This window comes from Chinchilla lanigera, unplaced genomic scaffold (assembly GCF_000276665.1).
Source record: "Chinchilla lanigera isolate Chin_1 unplaced genomic scaffold, ChiLan1.0 scaffold00099, whole genome shotgun sequence".
Classification (NCBI taxonomy): Eukaryota; Metazoa; Chordata; class Mammalia; order Rodentia; family Chinchillidae; genus Chinchilla; species Chinchilla lanigera.
The window spans coordinates 6,043,479-6,053,210 of record NW_004955500.1 but is presented as its reverse complement, the minus strand read 5'-3'; the positions used below and the strand labels follow the sequence as shown (position 1 = coordinate 6,053,210).

General features: G+C 41.7%; 1 long non-coding RNA gene across 1 annotated transcript; it reads left to right on the top strand.

The window, feature by feature from the left end:
* The first annotated feature begins 1,382 nt into the window (after window positions 1-1,382).
* On the top strand, window positions 1,383-6,425 carry LOC102013735. Its single transcript, XR_264231.2, has 3 exons — window positions 1,383-1,534; window positions 4,311-4,426; window positions 5,518-6,425. It is a non-coding gene; the product is annotated as an uncharacterized LOC102013735 (long non-coding RNA).
* The last annotated feature ends 3,307 nt before the right edge of the window (window positions 6,426-9,732 follow it).

The following is a 9,732-nucleotide window of genomic DNA, read 5'->3' as shown; positions in this document are numbered from 1 at the left end:
TTACCTGGTTGCCTGTCTCGGCCTCCATGGATGACTGTGCCACAGCTTTATCACACTCTGTGGTAGTTCTGTGTTCGCTTGACTCCCTGTCAGGACTCTGAAGTCCATGAGGGCAGCGCCATTGTCCTCAGGACCTAGTTTAATGTTTGGCCCAGTGACTGAAGAACCTCCTCCTGAACAAGCTTATGAGAGACAGATCATGTCACATGGCATAGTTTTCTACCAACTCCTCTAGGAAAAGTTAGTCCCAAAATGTTCTCTTAAATAATTTAAAGGTCATAAACTACTGCGCACCTGTGGCAAAAGCAATTACACTTTGGAAAAAGCTTCCAAACATGAGGAATTGGGTCTTAGAATAATTGCCAAGGTAGCAAAAATATTCCTGCTGAAGCCGCTTCATATAGGAGGCAAATCAATAAAACTCGTTTTTCTATTTTCTGTTGCTGAAATCACCACGACAGATGAGAAAACTGACTTTCAGAGGAGTTAAGTCACTTGCCCAAGGCACACAGCTAGTACTTGACGGAATTCAGGGCTTAGATCCAGGGCTTCAGACGCCAACCACCGAGCTTCCCCAGCACAGCCTGTAAAGCACGCCTGCTTGCTGACTGCACACCTGGTGGCCTTTAAGGAATACAAAGCACAAACAATAGTCTCCTTCCAGGGGTGGAGTAAAGACCGTCACATCTACCCGCAGAGCTGGATAACTGTGAAGAAAGCTGCTCAGTGAAACGGTCAGGCCACAGGAGCTACCCCAGGTTCTGAAATCACCGAAAGCTCCTTCACTTTGTGCATTGTTTGGGAGAAAAAAAAATAAGTGGTTCAAAAACCTGCCCTTCTGAAAAACCTCAAAATACTAACTTACTAGTTGCCCTGGGCCCCAGGAAGCCCAGGCTGCTTGGTGGAAGCTTGGTAGCTTCCACCCTCTTGGTAGCTGGCTTCACTCTGAGCGCTTGCCAACTCTGCACACAGAAATTAGACCCGTTGCCACAGTGGATGTTTGGCTGGGGCCCTGTGTCCTCGCTCAAAGTAGAAACTACCACGTCAGGATCCTCCCCTGGATATGCCAGCTCTGAAAAGATCATCTCAGTGGCTAGTGAGGCTTTCCAGGGTTTGTTGCCAGGGCTTACCCGAATAGCTTCATTGCTCTGTAATCACGAGAAGCCATGCCATGCCAGGGGCAAAGACCAATTAAGACAGTGCTCTGATTTATTCCCCACAGGTTTTCAGTAATGCTCCAGTCATTTACGAAACCAGTGGTTCTCGCATACTTGGACCAGCACATGGTGTGACCCAAATATATGATACCGAAGGGAGGGTCCAGCGTACGCTAAAACCTGAAACCCAAACTGAAAAACAACCTTGATCTGGAGGGTGTCAAGGGTTCAGTGGAGCATCAAAGCGGAATCACAATGCGCACGACAGGGAGATGTTTTCAGCTGCAAGCTTTTTCAGGACTGAGTTGCAAAATTTAAAACCCATCAAGTTCGTTATGCGCAGGCTGGATTACGTGAGTGGTCTGAGAGTGGCTAAGGTAAGACACTAATGTGTGCTAAACAGCTTCGTCCTTCTGAGAAGGTTTGCTGAGCTTCCAGGCGCCAGGCACTGCCCTTTCGGGGACCCGGTAGCATCTGGATCACACACTTTTGTCACTGTACGGTGGGAGTGACACACCGGCGCACCGCCTGGTTATGTGTCACCCTCCATCTGTTCAAAAGTGCAGGTTTTCTCCGTCGACCTCTCCCTGGAATAGCGCCTGACGCTCAGGGAGTATGTGTTGAGTGAATGTTGTCGCAGTAGAAGTCCTTTATACACATCACCAGTTCTTCCCCCATCACTGCTTCTACAGGAGCTCGATTCCTTTCAGAGAAGAAGCCTCCTAAAACAGTTTTCCCTTAATTACTGAAGAGCTGGACCAGTCAAAAAGCATCATGTTTTTTACTAAAACAAACAAATTATGGACTCGATTATTTCTGTCTAAAATGAGATGGCAAAAGCTGAATCAAGATTAGGTCGGTGTTTTTCTTTTCTGGAAATAAATCCATATTTGTGATTGACAGATGAGACCAGAACCTTCAGCATTGCCTAATGTGACATTTCCTGAAGCCCAGGTTAGTTTTGAAACTACTCCCAAGACTTTGTTTCCTCTCCAGGGCAAGCCAGGGGTCAACTAAGGAATCTTGTCCTAAATATGGCTTTCATAGGATAACCTTCCCAGGGCAGCTCTGAGCTGAAGCTCTGAGCAAATAGGTTTTGTTTCACATGCTGATGCCAGTAGAATTCTGGGAATGTTGGGCTGAGAAAGCTTTGGAGCTGAGAAAGTTTGGAGTAAGTTTATAGTGGATGATTAGTAGCCACCATGAACACAAGCAGGGAAACAATGGCACAAAAGCCGGATGTCGCCAACCTTGCTTCAGAAATGGTGTGGAGCTTAATTATTTCAGCCCCAAGGAAAGCAAATATGATGAGTAACCCCAACTCACATTTGTCAAATATAACTCATGCAAGTTCCATGGAGAAGAGACCGGAAGCTGAGAACAATAATGTGTCGTGGTATAAATCTTTTTCAATGTGCCCTGGGCAGGTTTGGCTGAACATAATCTCAACAGAAACCTTCATGATGGGCCAGTTCCTAAAAACCAACTGCTGCCCACTTGATCTGCTGATTGCACCAGGCACTGCCCTAACCAGGGCAGTGGGGAACCTTCTTGTTGGCGGTCAAGGGGAATAATAAGAGGAAAACCTGTCAGGACGCGGCATCTGGCAGAACTTACTGAAATTATTTCTAGAACTTGGAATGCATATGGACCTCAAAGGCGCCAGGGAGTCATGCCAGCTGGAGCTTAATGTCCTTAAGAGGAACTATTTTCGATCTTTGACCCCACGTGCCCAAGCAGGTACGCACTCTGGTATATTTCAAATGTTTTTGTCCCACAGGTGGAGGATTCACCCACCCCTTCTCCACCCTCACTCCGTAGAGACAGTTCAGTTATTTTGGCATATGACAGGAGAGAAAAAGTTGAATTTTGAAAAGCGGAATATTGACAAGGTCATTTTAAATTTTGAAGTGCATGGTATAAGTACCAGGTCACACAAGTAGAAGGAATAGCAACGCACTTCTTTAGTTGTTGCATAGGAGCCATAATTTGAAAATGTTCCGAGGTAGCCTTCATTGCCCTTCCATTTCTTTCCTCTCACTACAGTCCTTTACTGCAAACATGCAATTAGTTTTCCACTGACACTTCAGCCTGATAGCAAATCCCATTCTCAGAACTGCCATGTTTCTTAGCAGCTCTAACCCATTGTTCATATGGCCTGCACAAGCCGTCCTGGGAGCAAGCAGGAGAGATCTTTGGGCTAACTGCTCACTAGAATGAAGGTGCCAGACCTTCTCAGTAGTGTGCAATGAAAGAATGAATAAATTAAATGCCTACAGTAGGAAACTCAAAAGTCTTATGACAATTTAATCTAAGAATTTTTAAGGTCCACCAATAAAGTCTTAGCAAGATCTTCTTTACAATCATTGGCTCAAACAAACATGTTCCAATTTCTTAAATTCTGAATGCCATTGAATCTACACTAGGATTGGAGGTGACATTTTATCCTGTACTTTCTCCATTAAAATTAATCTGGTGCATCAACAGATAAAGCCAATGCAATCTCTGAGGACAAATTCTAGCAAACTGTCATGAATTCTGAACGTAAGAGGGAGGCTACAGAAGGAACCAAAAGCTCTGCTCTACATTTGTCCTCAGGTTCAAAGGGAACCGACGTCCTGTGTGTAGGAGGAGCTTCTGTTTCTGAACGGTCACATTTGCCTCACACAGGAACCAGTCTGAACAAAAAAGCTTGAACGCACCTCCCTATGGTCTCAAGCTAGCAAGTACAAGGGGCAAACCCATGTCTATTCAGGATTCATGTAGGTGATAGAGTCTAGTAGTTCTTTCCTTTTCCTCCCTTATCTTCTTGTTTTCTGGGAGAAGATGACTTTTTAAAATACAAATCAATTGGGGCTGGGGATTTAGCTCAGCAGCACAGCGCCTGCCTGGCAAGCACAAGGTCCTAAATTTGATTCCTGGTACTGCAAAAACAAACAAACAAACAAACAAACAAACAAAAAAAAAACAAAAGAAAACAAAAACCAAAAAACAAAAAAACCAAAAAACGAATCAGTCTATATAAACCTGACTATATGAAACAAATGTTTTATCTGTAAAATATCTTCAGAGGAGCATAGCAACTATCACCAATAGTATTGAGGGAAAACTGATTTTATTCTTTTAAGTATTTCAGATTTGTTTGCTTCGCAGGTCATCCGGAGGGAACTAGGCTTTGCCCAGAGAATACATGAGGGCTGAGAAGGAGATAGAGTGAATGGAGAATCTTCAGTAGAGTCTCCAGACTGGGGGAAGCTGCTGAATATTCAGTAAGGAAATGAACTCTACCTGTGTCTGCCCTCTCCTCCCCACTCTTCTCAAAGGAGTCCTTATGACCTCACAGCTGGGCTGCTGTGATAGTCATCTAAGTGCCTCCCGATCACTTTTCTCTCCACTTTTTGGTCCATCTTGTATTGAGTATTTAGTCAAGAATCATCTGTTACATTTTAAACAATTTTACGCTTCTGAACACTATCCCGGGGGGATCTTTAGAGAGAAAAGACTTTAAGGAATACAAGTGAATTGACTTCTAAGGGTAGAAGAATGCCTGATAGGGTGTTCTACCTGCCCATTCAGTCTAAATACAATCTACAAGTAGGAGGGTGTGTGTGTGTGTGTGTGTGTGTGTGGCGTGTGTCCTCTAGATAAAATCCTGTTTTCTTGTTTTCTGAAGAAAACCGGTTTTCCTCAGTGATTTTAAAGATTATTTTATTATGAGTGTGACACAAATCTCTAGCCCTCGTTTGCTGAGGCCCTCAAGTATGGGGACAAAAGGTCCCACTGTGTTCCTCCCATCCCCCAGGTAATCATTTCCCGAATCTCATTTCAAAGCATCTAATCATCTGTTTCCTCTCAGAATCTTTGGTCTTTCCAAAGTTTATTTAATTCATATTTTATGTTTTTTTTGTTTTAAAGACATCGTTGAGGAGACAGAAAGATTGATAGATGTAGATATAGATCTGTATATATAATAAATTTCATAAATTTCTTAACATGTTTTGGGAGTAATTTTATTATTCTGTGTAAATCTATAAACCCAAAGGACTTTGGGGGCTAGTTTTGCTATATGAACAATAGCTGGCAGTTTTAGGACTTTTTCCCAAATCTTAAGAGGTTTCCTCCATGAAGCTACCTACCGATATAAGCCTTAGAAGCATGAGTTCATTGATACCCTAGATTTCACATTGCTTTCTTGCTGCTGAGAAGACAGTGCTATCCAATCGGGATATGCTCGGTGATGTATGGACAGCATGTGGGGCTTGCAGAAAGCTTGGGTTTAAGCTCAGGCCTTCCCCTTGCTGGCCTGTGTCCCCCTGGAGAGGCATTTCTGACTAGCTTGTTGGTTTCCTTCTCTGCACAGCCTCGAAGGTTGATGCTGAGGCCCCGGGCCCTTGCTCTGTGAATCCTGCTGCACTCTTTGGAAGCGCCCTGGCTGGAGGACGGTGCTCTGCAAGGAGGGCTCAAAGAAGCTGTGACAAGTTCCCTCTCCTCTTATCACTCTCATAGAGGTGAAATCTTCTCTACGCTTCCTCCACAACCATTACTACCACAACTATTCAGTACTACAGATATTAAAAGTGCTATAAAGAGCAGTAGCCTCACCCCTTGACCAGTCACTGAATGAAGCTAGTCAGTGAATCCAAGGGGCCTTTGGCAGAAACATGCAGCACTTTTTCCAGCCACTTTGGTGATGAGCATGCCGCCTTCATGCTAGCCAGTTTTCTGGTCCACGTTTACTTTTTGTTCTCCCACTTGTTGAGCTGGCTCCTACTAAGGAAAGTACCCAGGGAGCATGCCACAGCAGCAGCAGGTATTGTATGATTAGCGTTGTGCAAAAATTGTAACCAGCAGTATTCAACAAAAGTGATTATTTTTTATTTTTTAAAGGTTCAAGACTCTGCTCTTGCCAAATGAGTATTAAATAATTGAAAGATTCACCATTTGTCCCACATGAGTTGTGATTAAAATCTATTGGCTGACAGAAATATGAAAAAAAAAAATTTTTCCCCCTAGCTTTAGAATCAAATTTATACACCAATTCAACTGAATACTCTCCCAAAGACAGTGGGGTTTATCATTTAATAAAATCTAATTCTAGTAATAGTAAGAATGCTTGAGAACAACATATACCATTGTTATTGTCATGTTACTTCTCATGTTTAAAAGCCATTAGGTTAATTTTCAACATATTTATGTTTCAACAAATGTAAGTTAATATATTCTTTTAAAAATATATATAAAAATTTTAAAAATTAAAAAATAATATAATATCCACAGGAATTGTTTTCTTCTAACATTCATTAGCACATTTTTCTGCTTACTTGTTTGTTCCTGACCTCCTTTCCTCAGTGGGGTGACATGCTTTATGGGGACATTCTGGTCACCATCAATTCTCTTTCCTTATTACCACTTGCCTGCCTGCTTGGGTTTCACAAGAAGCTGACTCAGACCACTACTCATCTTCCTTGAAATGTATCCTTTCCCAACAAGCCCAGCATGGCTATTTTTATAAGCCGTATCAACTAGTTGTTTGAATTGATCAGCCGGTGTGTCATGGGAGTTAGCCTAGTTACTCCACAAGCATGAGCGGATGAGATGGGAAAGAGCATGATTATTCTTTGCTAGGCTATAGTGTGGTCCCAGATTGTGACTTCCAGAATTTAAATATCACTGATTACTTGGCCACCCTTTAGATAAAAGGAATAGCGGACATTGATCCTGGAAGAGTTCTTTCTAGCATCTGTTCTATAGCAGGAAATGGAAACACCATGGTTTTCCACTTCAATGCTTCTATTTCTTCTCTGCCCCTCCACTGATTTGTGCCAAACACTGCACTGACAGGTCATGGAGAGCTGAGGTAGGGCACAGCTGAAGGTGATGGAAACAGACTTGAACCTAAGTCTTACTCGTCATGACTTTTGTCACCTATAGATGAACGAAACACAAAAATATGAATTTGTGGCATAGGTGGAACTCCACTGGAGTTGGAGCTGGCAGGACCCCTAGCTCCATGAGCCTCTCTTCTGTAAAATGCTGAAGCTCCTTTCTATGTCCCATGGTGCTGGACAGTTTGCAGATGATCAAAAGCTGTGCTTTCCTTCCATTGCCTTACTAACAGTCCACTGCCTTTCTCTCCTTAGGAAATAAATTCTCACAGATTTGGCTGGGCTATGAGATACCAAACTTTGAGATGCTAAAAAGTCATTTTATTTTAATTTAATAAATGTAATATTTTAAGAAAAAAATATCACCTCCACTCTCAAATTAATCATTTCCGTAGTCAGGGACAGCCTATTATATAACACAGTCTCCTGAGTCGCTAACAGGACACCAGCTAATGATTGTTAGATCAGGAGCAGCTCTGAAATTTTGAAATTAGGGACTGTGACCCACACGAGAATTCTGCTCCCAAGACATATACATCCATGCCCTTTTACTTTAAAAATATATTTATCTCAGATGAACATATTGTTCTTTTAAATCTTTGGTATCAAGGCAACATTAACAAGATACCAAGTGGTATGAAGTTTATGTTGACTTCACATTTGAAAAATTGATCCTAAACTGAACATTTAATATTTTAAAAACATCTCTAGTCACACACACAAAGTTAAATTAAAAAGGCAGATTTTAATGAAACAAAGACAATTCACAAAAGGTCCCTGTCACATTTTTCTTGAGGAAAAGGGCACTACAGAGTTGAATTTCTTAGCTCTGCAAGTGAATTTGGTGTGACAGGTATGGAATTAGATTAGCTAAGAAGGCCCGAGGTTTAGATGAGAAACCTTGAGGATTAGTTCTGTGAAACAAAGCATTCTACAAGATGATCGGGTTACTTACTTTCCATGCTCACAGAATCACCAAGAAAAAGGTTATGATTATTTTCGTGTACTTATCTCGGCTGAGAGATGGATGTTTCTTTGAGTTGACTGGTTGCATTTTTCCTCTCTCTACTTTAGATAAAGTCCCATCTTCCCCTCTGTCCTAGCATGTGGCTCCCACCCACTCAAGGAGTTGAGAGCCCCTAGGTTTTCCCAGAAGTGGAATGATTGCCAGAAGGAATGTGAGAGGGACCCCTGGGGAAAGAACAAGTTAGCAACAACATCGCCTCCTCAGACTTGGAGGCTCTTGTCTTAGCTCATTCAGGCTACTGTAACAAATTACCACAAACTGGATAGCTTACAAACAACAAACATTTATTTCTCATAGTTCTGGAAGCCAGAAAGTCCAAAACTAAGTCTTCTGAGGAGTCAGTGTCCAGTGATGGCCTCTTTCCTGAATCCCTGCACAGCCTTCTTGCTGTATTCTCTTTATCATTATTATTATAATTATTATTACTTTTAACAAGCTAGTAGCTCTATGAACCCTCTCTGTGTGCACTCATCCTACTCCTGAAGGTGCTGGTGTCACGGTATAATCACTCTCCAACATTTCCATCTCTTAAGTCTGTCATATTGAGGATTAGGTTTCAACGTGAATTCGGGGAATGAGGGGAGGGATATAAACTTTCAAACCATAGCAGCTCTGAAACTCGTGAGTGGCCCAGGGCTTTTGGATTTAGCAACACCTCCTCTGCTAACAAAACTAAAACAAATCACAAGACAGAAACACATGTCACCAATCTATTAAATTTTAAAGATAAATACAAATGTCCAGGAGCCCTCGTATTCAAGTCAATCTGCACAGTGCAAAATGCACAGGACATTTACTTCAGGGAGAAGGAAACAGCAAGGGAAATGAGCTGTATGTGCAGAATGTGAAGCAAGTATCGATTCTGAACATCTGCCACATCCATCTACATGATAGGAACCTACTGGTCAGGTTCAATGGATAAATCCACTTCTTGCCATTGCTTGAACATGCACAACTCATTTATTTGATTTTTTCCCAATCTAAAAACAAGCAGTACAGAGAAAAGCTCTCTGGGGAAGAGTTTATTTGAGAGGAACAGATGATTGCAATCGGGATACTCATGCTATGGGAAACAATAATGGTGGATGGGCATAGGTGTACCCAAGGAGGCAAAGGAAAGTAAGAACTCCTACAGATGAAACAAGGAAGGTTATCCAAGTTGTTTTGTAACACCTGTCTTCAGTGGGTTTATTTGTGAGATAGCTCAGTGGGAGATTTGTAGTTAGACTACAGCAATTAGATATAATTGAAGCAAATCTTTGAAATTATCAGGTAAAAAATGAATCTTAACTCAATATCGTATTACCTCACACTAGGCTGGAAGACTGTTGATCAGAATTTGCCTCAGGTTATGATAGTCAACAAAAGTTAAACTCAAGTAGGGTTTTTTTTTTTTAACTTTAAAACTTTACCATTCTTTGATTAATCACTTTTTGTTGATCAACCCTAGCATTTACAGCCACAAACTAAACAGAAGATTTGACCATAACACCTTATTTTTTGGCTCTATTCCTTATCACTCTTTGGTTCATCAGCATTTTCATGTTTTCTTGAGGTTAATAATCTGACTCTAATCAAGCTGGTAAGCACAAGTAAGAAGACCCATGTAGAACACTTTAAGAGCATCTTTCGGATGTGTTCAGAAATACCAAGATCTCAACTC